This window comes from Schistocerca cancellata, chromosome 3 (genome assembly GCF_023864275.1).
Source record: "Schistocerca cancellata isolate TAMUIC-IGC-003103 chromosome 3, iqSchCanc2.1, whole genome shotgun sequence".
Lineage (NCBI taxonomy): Eukaryota > Metazoa > Arthropoda > Insecta > Orthoptera > Acrididae > Schistocerca > Schistocerca cancellata.
Genome location: NC_064628.1, coordinates 227,082,403 through 227,092,167, shown reverse-complemented (window position 1 = coordinate 227,092,167; position 9,765 = coordinate 227,082,403). Strand labels below are relative to the sequence as shown.

Below are 9,765 nucleotides of genomic sequence, written 5' to 3'. Positions count from 1 at the left end.
ATGCTTATTTATGTTCTGGTACTCTTCGGTTTCTGCAAATGGCAATGGTGCTGTATCATCTGAATCTCTGTCCCCATTTAAATTAAGACTTGTCAATTTGTCTGAAATCTCCTCAACAGTTTCCGATAAATCACCTATTTGTTCTTTCTGTTTATTTACGTCTTCCGTAAGTGTCGCGACTCGGGTTTCAGTATTAACACATTTGGTAGTTAACTGTTCACATTGTTGTGTTAGGTTATTTATTCTGTCATTTGGTACGGATTCCTCGATTCTCTCAAATATTTCTTCCTTATCTTTTGCACGTTGTAAAATTAACTCTGAAAATTTCTGTACTATCACGCGATCTCTTTCTTCCTGTTCTCTATCCTGTTCCTTTTGTCTGATTTCTACTGCAATTAATCTATTATTGTGAGCATTCAAAATTGGTTGTACTTCTTCTCTGATTTCTTTCTTTAATTCATCTTTCATATTTTTGAAACATGTCCCTATTCGTGAGTCTAACCGTGTTTCCAAAGTTCCCATCTCTGTTTTTAATTCAGATCCAAACCGTGCTTCCATTGTTCCCATTTGTGATCCCAGTGAGTCTAACCGTGCTTCCATTGTTTCCCTTTGTGAGTCTAACCGTGTTGCCATTGTTTCCCTATTTGTTTTTAATTCAGATCGTAAATTCAATATTGCACTCATCAACTGCTCCATGTTAACTTGTTCGAAATTATTTTCGCCCCTAACATTTCCCGCAAAACTAACTTCCTTCTGCATAGCCATAAAGCTATCTGTGTTCGATACTATTTCAGAATCTTCTATCGTTAATCTCGTATTCTGTGAATTTTCTGATTGAGAAAAATTTTGAAATGGTTCCGGACTATTTTCCCGACTTCTTAAATTGTTTTCCACTTCATTATTCATGATACTGTTCTCCTGTGTTGGCGAGTTCGCCATGTCAACAATTTCGTCATTCTGACTATCCATCATTTCTGCCTTTTTCATCGATCGCGTAATCATTTACAAAACATACAAAACTCGTCACTATATGAAAATTACACACAATGACACTTTATCACCAACAATATCAATCACACGAAATGCTTCCTTCAAACACGATTAACGAACAATAGAAGAATGACAATCACCAATCTACACATGCAAAATAGACTACAATTACTGAACTACAGATTACTACAACAATACTACTGTCTACTATTTTTACAATCAGAAGATTCCAAGGGACGATCCGAAGCAGCGGTCGCCACGTGCATGGGGGCTTATTTTATATAAATAATGCAAATATTTTTAGTAGCTGTGAGTCCGTTTACGCAAGTCTCGTAAACGGCTGGCCCTGACTAGTATTATTACGCAATCTGACTGCATAGAACAACAACAAACAATGAAAGAAAATTTTCGTTAACACAGTTAATTAATTAAGTCCCCAGCAACTATAAAATCTACGAAGCCAACATAGCACAAGTGTAGCTGTTCTGTGTGTGGAAGTATGACTCAACGTACACATCTGGCACGGTTCTTCTTCAACAAGACAAGAAATTTTAAATACCATTTATACTGACGTGATAAAAGAAAATTAGAAATACTATAATTGTGCAAGAAACCCAGAATTACACTCTAATACAAGAACACACGCCAGATGCTTTGTTGACTGAACCTGTAATGAAGCATTATTCAGGACACATAAATAATAAGAAAATAAAGAACAGTAGGTAGTTACCTTAATTTATATTGACGAAAAGCACTCAGATCATTACAATATCTCCATTGGAACAACATCTGCTATCTCTCCCATCAAATAACTGCATAAACATGGAACAACACTCTCCACTACCACATCTCACTCCAACTTCACGACAAGCAGTGTCCACCACAACTTCTCGGCAAGAACTGCTTGCCGCTACGTCTCAATAATCACTGCCAGTGGAGGCGGCGGAACAATACTCTCTGGCGCGATTTTTGGCGCTGTGGCTCAGTGTAGCCACCTTTCACAGTTTCTTGATACATTCACTGTAGAATGTCTGACTTCGTTGATGGAGACACAACGTTACCTCTGCTTGCACTGCTTCATCACCTTCTAAGTCAAGTCCTCGAAGGTGTCCGTTACGTTTCGTCTACACACGAAAATCAGGCGGGGCAAAGTCGGAACTGTGTGGAGGATGATGGATGACAATCAACTCAAGGCGTCGGATTGTTGCAGACGTCGCAGCGCTCGTGTGTGGTCTGACATTGTCATGTTAAAGGAGAGGGTGCTCCATGGGTGGACGTAATCTTCGAATCCGAAACTCAATTACAGAACGCTGTTTCTCACACACCGACATGGTTACGTTACACATCGCAATGTTACACGTTACAATTTGAGCTCTTTAGCGACAGAGGGTTGAAATTTGCGTCAGCGAAGTGGGAAAGTCGGCCGAGTAATATGTGTGACACATAATATCTCAGCCCATATTGAGAACTGGATAAAAAAAATCCGAAGGATTTCTATCAAGACTCCAAAACGTCACTTGTACGATTTGTAAACATTAATAGTTTCTTAGACACTCAAACTGCTACACGACCGACACCATGGTAGTAACCCTAACAGAAACAATTTTTCAAGGTTTTTAAACCACTTTGAACTCTCTTACTTCTGTGAGTTGAGCCAGGGAAAGCTTCTTCTTGCGAAGCACGCAAGTTTTAAAATGTTCCAAGTTTAAGTTGGTTAACGTTGTAAGTGTATTTGGGCTGAAGTATTTTCTTGAAATACCAACGGCCTTGCCGCAGTGATAACACCGGTTCCCGTCAGATCACCGAAGTTAAGCGCTGTCGGGCTGGGCTAGCACTTGGATGGGTGACCATCCGGTCTGTCGAGCGTTGTTAGCAAGCGCGATGCACTCAGCCCTTGTGAGGCAAACTGAGGAGTTACTTGAATGAGAAGTAACTGCTCCGGTCTCGTAAACTGACATACGGCCGGGAGAGCGGTGTGCTGACCACATGCCCCTCCATATCCGCATCTAGTGACGCCTGTGGGCTGAGGATGACACGGCGGCTGGTCGGTACCGTTCGACCTTCATGACCTGTTCGGGAGGAATTTAGATTTTTAGTTTTCATTCTCTTGAAATGTAAAAGTAGAACACCACATCGCTTCCATGCTTTATTGTTGTTGTTGTGGTCTTCAGTCCTGAGACTGGTTTGATGCAGCTCTCCACGCTACTCTGTCCTGTGCAAGCTTATTCATCTCCCAGTACGTACTGCAGCTTACATCCCTCTGAATCTGCTTAGTGCATTCATCTCTTGGTCTCCCTCTACGATTTTTACCCTCCACGCTGCCCTCCAATATTAAATTGGTGATCCCTTGATGCCTCAGAACATGTCCTATCAACCGATCCCTTCTCCTAATCAAATTGTGCCACAAACTCCTCCCCAATCATATTCAGTACCTCCTCATTAGTTATGTGATCTACCCATCTAATCTTCAGCATTCTTCTGTAGCACCACATTTAGAAAGCTTCTATTCTTTTCTTGTCCAAACTAGTTATCGTCCATGTTTCACTTCCATACATGGCTACACTCCATACATATCCGTTCAGAAACGACTACTTGACACTTAAAGCTATACTCGATATTAAGAAACTTCTCTTCTTCAGAAACGCTTTCCTTGCCATTGCCAGTCTACATTTTATATCCTCTCTACTTCGACCATCATCAGTTATTTTGCTCCCCAAATAGCAAAACTCCTTTACTAGTTTAAGTGTCTCATTTTCTAACCTAATTCCCTCAGCATCACCTGACGTAATTCGACTACATTCCATTATCCTCGTTTTGCTTTTGTTGATGTTCATCTTATATCCTCCTTTCAAGACACTGTCCATTCCTTTCAACTGCTCTTCCAAGTTCAAATGGTTCAAATGGCTCTGAGCAGTATTGGACTTAGCATCTATGGTCATCAGTCCCCTAGAACTTAGAACTACTTAAACCTAACTAACCTAAGGACAGCACACAACACCCAGCCATCACGAGGCAGAGAAAATCCCTGACCCCGCCGGGAATCGAACCCGGGAACCCGGGCGTGGGAAGCGAGAACGCTACCGCACGACCACGAGATGCGAGCGCTCTTTCAAGTCCTTTGCTGCCTCTGACAGAATTACAATGTCATCGGCGAGACTCAAAGTTTTTATTTCTTCTCCATGGATTTTAATACCTACTCCGAATTTTTCTTTTGTTTCCTTCACTTCTTGCTCAATATACATATTGAATAACATCGGGGAGATGCTACAACCCTGTCTTACTCCTTTCCCAACCACTGCTTCCCTTTCACGTCCCTCGACTCTTATAACTGCCATCTGGTTTCTGTACAAATTGTAAATAGCCTTTCGCTCCCTGTATTTTACCCCTGCCACCTTCAGAATTTGAAAGAGAGTATTCCAGTCAACATTGTCAAAAGCTTTCTCTAAGTCTACAAAAGATAGAAACGTACGTTTGCCTTTTCTTAATCTAGCTTCTAAAATAAGTCGGAGGGTCAGTATTGCCTCACGTGTTCCCATATTTCTACGGAAATCCAAACTGATCTTCCCTAAGGTCGGCTTCTACCAGTTTTTCCATTCGTCTGTAAAGAATTCGCGTTAGTATTTTGCAACCGTGACTTATTAAGCTGGTAGTTCGGTAATTTTCACATTTGTCAACGCCTGCTTTCTTTGGGATTGGAATTATTATATTCTTCTTGAAGTCTGATGGTATTTCGCCTATCTCACACATTTTGCACACCAGATGGTAGAGTTTTGTCAGGACTGGCTCTCCCGAGGCTGTCAGTAGTTCTGATGGTATGTTATCTACTCCCCGGGCCTTGTTTCGACTTAGGTCTTTCAGTGCTCTATCAAACTCTTCACGCAGTATCATTTCTCCCATTTCATCTTCATCTACATCCTCTTCCATTTCTATAACATTGCCCTCAATTACATCGGCCTTGTATAGACTCTCTATATACTCCTTCCACCTTTCTGCTTTCCCTTCTTCGCTTAGAACTGGGTTCCCATCTGAGCTCTTGATATTCATACAAGTCGTTCTCTTTTCTCCAAATGTCTCTTTAATTTTACTGTTGGCAGTATCTATCTTACCCCTAGTGAGATAAGGCTCTACATCCTTACATTTGTCCTCTAGTCATGCCTGCTTAGCCACTTTGCACTTCCTGTCGATCTCATTTTTGAGACGTTTGTATTCCTTTTTGCCATGCTTTATATGAAATTAGAAACAAACGTTTCGTTGATGTATGTATAGCCACTTCGGTTGCAACCAAGGTGGCTATGCATACATCCTGTCATTAAGTTAACATACGGTTGCTGGACTTCAGCCAATAAAAATGTTTAAAATTTCAAGAAGGTTTCATTGGAGTGAAAGCCATCATTTCTGTGGGAGAGCGAGATATTTTCTCTTTCTTCGTATAAGTGGCAAGTTAAAAAACGGCACTGGAGTAGGTCTTGGCTTAGATATACCTGCCATTCTCAGGTAGTGCATATCATTTTGGTGGCTAGTAAACGCCGTAAAGATTGGCTACTAGTCTGGACCTGTCACTGGCAGTACCAGGTGTTGGATTTACGTCACTGGTCTGGAAGACAGATTTAATTTTTCAGATGCAAACAACGCAGTATATACGTCACACAGTGAAATAATAGTCTATCAGTAGCACCTTGAGATTGAGTCCATACGCTCCAGCTGAGTCTCTCAACATCGTGCGAACGTCACAGTACAATCTGTTAAAGGTGGGGAGGACTGAATGGCAACTTGAGGGTGTAAACTGTCCATTAGGCTCTTTCGGTAGACTCATTTCAAGTAGCATCTCCCATGCAAGCAGATATTTGGATGTGAGTGCCGGAACGACATGCATTGGCACAGAACAATTGTTGATACTCATATGTGGACTACTTTAAAAGCCTGTTTTCACACTCTGTTGTGCTGATCGAATGTCACACTTATTGTGCCACAAAAGTACAACGTTAGTGCCAAACACAGTATTAGTACACTTTCGTAGTGAAAATTTGACTGACTTACGGCTTCCCCTGATTACAACACTTATTAATATTTTCTTTATTTGCAACAGAGATGTCATACGTGTACCAAAGACTGAAAAATTAGCCAAGGTTTATGTTAGAAATTCGAACGGATTGAGTATTTAGGACATAGAAAATGTTCATAAATCATAATATCCTCGTGTATCCTGTAAGATCATTAAGACTCAGCGCCAATGTCGTGGCGTTGGATATTTCAAATAACTTATTGAAATACGTCAAAAGGAGACATGGTATTGTACGTTGTAGAATAGGAAACGTGTTATTGACTTGCCTAGAACAGCGGGAATGTGAAAGATTCCACATTATCTGATCCCTTTTCCGTCAGAACAAAATACAAGACTTTTTCCGACGCAAAACGGACGCACCTGATTACCTCTACAACTCGGGATTCTATGAAATGACGTGGCCTTGGCAGAATGTGTATAGGCGAAACGGCAAGCACTGTAAAGGAATGTTTTGAAAAACACGAACACCACCTGCGGTTAAAACAAAGTGTGAAATCTGCGGCAGCGGACCATGAGAAGAATGGCATTGATTTCAAAAACGTACGTTTGCTATCCAAGGAAACAAACATTTATGCAAGAAAATTCCGAGAAGGGATTGAGATTTCTGGGAAAGAATGTAACTGCAATAGACAAGACGGCTGCAGGCTTTGACTTCGTGGTTTGCAGCCATCAAGGAACAGAGCACATAAGCGCTGTGCACGAGGAATACAATGAACGTCCAGGAAGCCACCTCTGCCGACAATAATATGTCTGCTAAGCATTCCACTTCTCTTGCTCTGATTCTTTCGCTCTTATCCAGTGACGATAGCCCACCAATATTTGCCAGAAAAATTTCAGCCAAAAACACTTCTTTGGCATAAGCTCGGAAAAACTTCCTTTGTAAGAGAACAGGACGCTGGTCTTTGACATTATTCAGTTTACCGTGAACACCACAAGATCCTAAAGAAGATCATAGCAGAGGGGTTTAAACGTCGATCATGCAGAAAGAATAAGATGGTGCCCAGCATTCTAGCAGATTTTATCTTCAGCGACAAGCACCACAAAAGCGTGCAGACTTACAAGGGTAATACTGTTTGCTAAAAGCTATAGCTGTTTTCGCAACTAAACTCTTTCTTCCATTTTCATCTTACAGTAAGGATCTCCAGCATTTTTATTATTTTTATTCATTTTTTTATTAAATGAAGGCGGAACTTCAAGTTGATTTAAAAGAAGCAGCACACGATGTAACTGGATGAATTTGTTAATTTCACTGTGTTTTACGAAATTTATAATCAAGTAGGAAAATGTAGGATATTCAATTTCCTTTGTCTTTTATCTTTTACTTCATAGCACCTACATACTGAAATATATTAGGTCCACACGTTTTTAATTTGAAAAATAATTAATTATTTTTATAATATGATCGTAGTATGTCCTTTACGGTGTATCAATATACTAGCCAATTACAGTATGTACGTGCACGGGACTATACATTTCTTCCCACTACATTCGTTGTATTTTTACGTTGTTTGTACGTCATTCGTACCACTTTGGAGAAACTGCACCGTACAGCGCCAAGTATGTGAGAGTTACGTAAACTTTAGAAGCTTTTTGTGCTACCTTTGATGGTATTGTTTATAAATTTACACTTTTGTCATGTCTTCTCCTTGTTCCATCTTAGACTTGCAGGGCAGATCGAAACCAGCAGTCGTCAATAAAAGAAATTATGATCCTCGCTGTGTTGTTTTTTGTATTAATACGGCTATCATGGATCCTATGACATGACACCTGTCATCAAATTTGTATGTGATTCCACGTGAAATTGTCTTTCAGACGACTTCAGAACAAAAGACTGATACAGGTTGATGAACCTCTGCCATTTTCAAATGGTTCAAATGGCTCTGAGCACTATGGGACTCAACATCTTAGGTCATAAGTCCCCTAGAACTTAGAACTACTTAAACCTAACTAACCTAAGGACATCACACACACCCATGCCCGAGGCAGGATTCGAACCTGCGACCGTAGCAGTCCCGCGGTTCCGGACTGCAGCGCCAGAACCGCTAGACCACCGCGGCCGGCAAATGTGATTTTCAGAGTATTCATGTAGACATGTTGACTTGTAGACTGATACATTGTTTTCCTCTTCGGGTATCCATGGAGTGTCAGACTATAGAATCCCTGTGTTTTTCCACATCCATGGCACGCCTCAACAGAATTCTATTAACCCTGAACATTGTTTAGTAAAGTAAAATACTTTTGGTCTTTCTATGATGTTCAGTTGACTTATTGATAAATACTTTTACAGGAATCACTACATTCTTTAGTCTGTTCTGACATCCTATATACACCTACAGAATCATTTGATGTTTCGTGTTAATGATCAGTCGTCTCGTGCGATACCCCTTTGTTTCTGTCATGTTCAGCTGTACTTCTACTCCTTCCCGTTGCACCCCGTCTTCTTTACTGGAAACGCTCTTCCTGAGACTTTCTCTGGGTTCCATGTCTTAAATTTCCATGTCTTCCTGCCAGATGGAAAGCTGATGATACATTCTAACTTGTTAGAGACATCTGCCTACTAGCCCACAGCACTTCCTTCCGGCCACATCAACGCATGCTGTAGACTGAACGAGACACCTAAATAATTAAGGAGCCGTTCGGGTCCATCACTACTCAAATATCTCCCAAATCTCAAGGAAGAATGGCTGTTGCGCTAAACTGCCATTCGGTGACGTCCTAGAGCTTTCAGTACCATTTAGCTGACATGAGTAAGAGGAATACATATGCGTACCTAGCGTCCCTATCGTACAGTATTTCTCAAAGCATTCAGGTGTGATGAGATGGGTCATTGTCTCGCTGAAGGTGAAGGTCTGCTGGTGGGTACAATACGAGAAGGCAAATGGCAAATGGCTCTGAGCTCTATGGGACTTAACTTCTGAGGTCATCAGTCCCCTAGAACTTAGAACTACTTAAACCTAACTAACCGAAGGACAGCATACAAATCCATGCCCGAGGCAGGATTCGAACCTGCGACCGTAGCGGTAGCGCGGTTCCAGACTGTAGCGCCTAGAACCGCTCGCCCACTCCAGCCGGCTGAGAAGGCAAAAGGATGCTCTTAATTGGATAGTAGTTTCAGCATCGTTCATCGACGAGAGTGGACGGCGGACGTATGCCCTCTGGGGTATGCCATGTTTGTCGTGTTCCATTTCACCTCATGTCAACTTCCCCCAATTATGAGAACAGTCTCCTGTACGAAAGCGGAAGGTACCACTTCATTAGTTTCCGTGCCCTGACCTCTTCATCAACAAACTTGTGAAGTGACTCTTCATTCCAGCGATGTTTCTCCATTATACACACATCAAAAAAAGTTTTGCATCACCTCGCTTCCGAGAGTTCCTGAACCTGTACAGAAAATTGGAACAGAGACCAACATAAACAACAATTCCGCCATTTTTATTGCTCATGAAAACCACACATTGCATGTTGTACCACCATACAGCGAGATTGCTGTACACACCGGTACCTCTAATACCAGTAGCACGTCCTCTTGAATTGATGCATGCCTGTATTCGTCGTGGCATACTATCCAGAAATTCATCAAGCCGCGGTTGGTCCCGACTGTCCCACTCCTCAACGGTGATTCAGCGTAGATCCCTCAGAGTGGTTGGTGGGTCACGTCGTCCATAAGCAGCCCTTTTCAACCTATCCCACGCATGTTTGATAGGGTTCATGTC

General features: G+C 41.6%; 1 pseudogene; it reads left to right on the top strand.

Annotated features, from left to right (window-relative positions):
- The first annotated feature begins 2,747 nt into the window (after positions 1–2,747).
- Positions 2,748–2,865, top strand: LOC126177632 (5S ribosomal RNA; annotated as a pseudogene).
- The last annotated feature ends 6,900 nt before the right edge of the window (positions 2,866–9,765 follow it).